Consider the following 5,477-nt stretch of genomic DNA (forward strand, 5'->3'; position numbering starts at 1 on the left):
CTTATACTTAACATGCTAAAAATATTACAATTAAATGTAAATGGTTACCTCAACAATTATAACCACCTACAGATACTCATAAAAAAACACAACCCTAAAATAATATCCATTCAAGATACTCACCTCCACTCTACAAATAATATTCCCATCCCAATAAACTTCACTATTTACCACATAAATAACTCGAACAACCCTTATGGCGGAGTAGCTCTCCTAATCCACAACTCCTTACAACAACAACAAACCCAAATCCGCAATATAAGCTTTGACTCAATCGCCGTAACAGTCCATTCTAAAATCAAATTCACTATAATTTCTAGTTATATACCTCCTAACAAACCATTCACTCTACAAGAATTACAAGACACTTACAATTACATCAACACTCCTATCCTAATAACAGGCGATTTTAACAGCTGGCACAAAAGTTGGGGATCACAATATAATAACCCGCGAGGAAACGTATTATTCAAATTTATAAACCAATCCCTTCTAACCACTCTTAATAATGGCTCCCCCACCCACTTCACCACACACCACACCTTTACACATATCGACCTCTCTCTAGCTTCCCCTGAACTATACTTACACTCTAAATGGACAATTGAAAACCACCTCTCAGGTAGTGACCACTTCCCAATCACAATCCAACTCTTTGAAAATATATCAACGGACTCCTCCGTCATTAAACCTAAATTCAACATTGAAAAAGCCAACTGGCCCCTCTATCAAAAATTTAGTAAACAATTTTCCGACGACAGACCACTCAGCCAACAAATAAACCAAGAAACTGCCCACCTTTGTACCATTATAAGACACAGTGCTCATTTATCCATACCACAATATCACCCAAACTCACCCAAACAAGTCCCCTGGTGGGACACCGATCTACAAACACTAAAAACAAAAAAAAAATTAGCCTGGCGAAATATGTGTCGCAATATTAATACAGCCAATATAATAGCTTACAAAAAGGCCAACGCAATACTCAAACGAGAAATAAAACAAAAAAAACGCAAAGCCCTGCACGAATTTACCTCAGACATAAATCCACAAACTCCAATCCCAACAATATGGAAAAAAATCAATCGATTCTGTGGACTCAAAACTAACACTCAAATCCATTGTCTAATTAACCCTAATAATACAACCGATACCCATACAAATAAATATGACATCTCAAAAGCCCTATGTGAATTCTGGTCGAATGCATCACTTAATAATAACTTCCATCCCACATTTAGATCACACAAAGAAAACTTAAACTACAATTTCTCCCATAGTACATCCGCTCTAACCCAACCCTTAGAATGCGATATTTCTATTATTGAATTGAAAAGTGCCATAAACCAACTTAAAGGCAAAACACCAGGTAGGGACCGCATCAGTTACCCAATGATAAAGAATCTACCAGATTCGGTAATGCAAAGGCTACTTAAACTCTACAACAACATCCTCAACGCACACATTCCACAGCAATTTAAAGTAAGCAACATTATACCAATACTAAAACCGGACTCAAACAAAACAGAAATACCTTCATACCGTCCTATATCCCTAAATAGCTGCCTATCCAAAGTAATGGATAAAATAATATCTAAAAGACTATGGTGGTTAGTTAACAACAGCCAACTACTCGATAGTCACCAAATGGGTTTCAGAAAGGGTAAATCTGTATCAGACTCTCTAGCAACGCTAGATTATCTGACTACCACCACCCTATCCAGAAAAAGTCACCTTTCAATAATTTCACTAGACTTTTCAAAAGCATTTGACAAAATAGGAATTCACACAATCATAGATGAACTCGTTGAATGGAAATTAGGACCAAAAATGATCAAATATATAATAAACTTCCTAACCAACCGAAAAATTTGCGTTCAAACTCAAAATATACAATCCCAACCCTTACCACTGGAAAATGGAATCCCACAAGGATCACCATTATCTGTAATCCTTTTTGCAATTGCCTATAACAAGATCAATAGAATCATAGGTCTCCACAAATCGTTCAAATTTACAGCATACGCTGATGACTATACAATTATAAAAATTCATAATAGAAGAGATTCCTCAATAAACATAAACCCACTGCTCACAGACATTCAAGATTGGTGCAATTACTCTGGAGCCTGTCTTTCTATTCCGAAGTCTAAATACCTACACATTTGTCGCAAAAAAAAATGCAACTTCAAAATAACTAGCACTATCAACTTAAAAAACGAAAAATCACTAAAAATACTAGGTTTAACTATAACCAATAATTATAAATGGGACGCACACATAGATCAGCTAGTAATGCAAATATCTAAAAGACTAAACATTATAAAATGTCTCTCTAGCACAAGTTTCAACTGCCACATTAAAACCATTATCTATGTAATTAACTCTGTTATTATGTCAAAAATTGATTATGGGTTATTTCTATACGGAAAGGCACCCAAATCAAAACTTAACAAAATAAAAACCATATACCACTCAGCTATTAGAATAGCCCTTGGGGCATTTCGCTCCTCGCCAATAAACAACCTGCTTTACGAATCTAACATAAGCACTATAGAACAAAGAACTAAACATGCCATATTAAAAAACTTTAAAATGATTTCCACCTCTAAGAAAACCCCTCTAGAACAGATAATTAAAAAAATCTCAAAAAAAAAACGAATCCCAAAATTATCATCGACACTAAAAGACACGATCGACCAATGCAACGAAATACAACTATACCCTATCCCTATAACAATTAGAAAAGAAACCACACCAGCGTGGACCTATAGCGTTACTAAAATAAACAAATCGTTACATACTTCAACAAAAGCAAACACACCACCATTAGTATATCAGCAAAAGTTTCAAGAAATGAAAGATACCCTCAAACAGCACACATTCTTATACACGGACGGCTCCAAGACCGTCAGTGGAGTTACCTACAGCGTAACCTCTACACATCACATCATAACACAGCAAATCCTGCCACCTTACTCATCAATTTTCACTGCTGAAATAGCAGCCATTCTCCACGCATGTAAATATGCCGAAAAACAAGTAGGAAAATTCGCTATATGCACCGACTCTCTCTCAGCTCTTACAGCACTAGAAAACCCAAATAACTCTACCTACTATATATTAGAAATTAGAAAAATTATCTATAGATACAAATATAAACTCGTCCTAATATGGGTCCCAGGCCACTCCGGCATTATGGGCAACGAGCTTGCAGACCAAGCGGCCAAAGAAGCACTCGCAATGCCATTAATATCAGAAATTAACTACAACCTACCAGATATCCTTAAATACATCAGCAATCACATAAAAACCCAACATGACCTTATATGGAACAACACATCTGCACACTACAAACACATCAATACAAAAAAACAAAAAAATATCACACTTTTAAAACCAACTATATCTCGAATAGATACCATTAAATTTATGAGACTTCGAATAGGTCACACGAAACTGACACATAGCCACCTTTTTGATAAAACTCCTCCACCCATATGCCAACAATGCAACATTAACCTTACCCTATCACACATATTCCTAGAATGCCCTACATACATTGAACACAGACGTAAATTCCTCCAAAAAACTTTAGAAGAAATAGTAGATCCCACAAATATAACCACAACTATCCAATTCCTAAAATCCACAAACCTCTACAACAACATATAGACGCAACTTTACTGTACATAACTATAATAAATTCACACATATATAATATATGTACATATATAAACTCGAAATACATTTAAGTAAATTAATTAATTAAGTAAGTGTAAATACATCTAAGTAAAAAAAAAAAACCACTATCGCCAGAAATATCATATTATATACCATCATTGTTACATAACACCTATTATATAGTATAAAACAGATTTTAAGCAGAAGGCCATTGTAGCTATTGCTTAACACATAGCAAAATTGCCTGCACTTTATAATTGTTGGCAATTTCTTTATAATAATAATAATAATAAAATTGTCAAAATATATGTTAAATATTATACTAAAACTATTTTTCTTTATTATTTTGATGTTTTTCATCTTAATACATATTTTAAAACTATTTAAAAAAAAACCTGAAGTTTCCTTTGATTTATTTCTATGTTTTTGAATAAAAAATACCTTTTTTATTATACTTTTTATAAGAAAACAAAGCCTACTTAAAAAATATCAAGTATAATTATAAAAACTATTCTTAACATCAAGTAGGCTTTGGCAAAATTTAAATAAACTGTCAAACGAATATGCCCTTCGTCCAACCAACTTTAACTCATTCGATAACTTGTTTTCAAACCGTTCACATCATATTTTTTGGCCCCCGAACAACGAACAAAAAATAAAATTAATATATATTTTACTTGCAAATAGTGTCGTGAATTACAACCGAAAAGCAGAAAGCATATTTCAAAATGGATCCACATGATGAGGGAAATGATAGCCAAAACTGGAAGGATGATTGGATGGTGAACGGTCAGGCGGATATCAATATCAATAGCAATATAAATAGTATTGTTGGTGGGAGAAGACGTCCTGCGTTACACAAATCCATTAATAGGCTTCTGGATGAGTATGACTGGTTGGCGGATATTGACAAATACGATCTTCGACGACGCTGCTTCAAGGAGCTAGTGAATAAAAGGAAGAACGGTTACGCAAACGGGACTAGGGAGCCGGAATCTTCATCAGGTGGAGAAGGTGGTGAATCCCCATTATAAGCTGCCGCATCAAAAAATATATGAAGAGAAAAATAATTAACCGCAGATGATACCCAAAAAACAGATACCCGCCGTAGTTGACAAATTTTCGTTTTGACACGTGTGTGATCAACCAAATTGATGGCTAAAGCAATATTTAAACACTTTAAACTGGCGTGGATGGGATAATTCAGTATATATTGGGAGGTGGAATATATTTAAACTATTCGAGAACACTAAAATGGAGACTACGAATATTCAAAACCGAATTGCTAAAAACAAATCCATTAACCTGTCTTTGTTTTTCTTTTCCTTATTATGTGAAAAAAAAAACTGTTAATGCAATGCTTTACGAATATAATATATTCATCCATAATGGGAATCGGATCGGAGCGATAAACAAGCTGCAAATAAAATAAAATAAATTGTTAGTTTTATTCTTGAGTAACGGTTATTTGAAAGCTTGGCTTTGGTTTTTGGCCAGGCTTTTGGTATTTTATGGCCTTATACCAGAATGGTGTGGCTGTCAAATGTAGGGATGGGAAAGCATTGACTTATCGATAAATTTGGCGGGTCATCACATTTTCAAATAAATACAAAAGCTTGTTATAAAAATACTATTATAGAAGTTTTTGTTTTATAAGTGGCCCTTAAAATATAAAAGCGGTGAAAAAAATCATTTGCCGCGCTGATTAAGTTTATTTTTTAAATATTCTTTGTGTTTAAGTGTGACCTTAGTGTGGCCAAAGAGAAAATATCAAAATAAACATCGATAGT

Source organism: Drosophila ananassae, chromosome XL (genome assembly GCF_017639315.1).
Source record: "Drosophila ananassae strain 14024-0371.13 chromosome XL, ASM1763931v2, whole genome shotgun sequence".
NCBI classification, from domain to species: domain Eukaryota; kingdom Metazoa; phylum Arthropoda; class Insecta; order Diptera; family Drosophilidae; genus Drosophila; species Drosophila ananassae.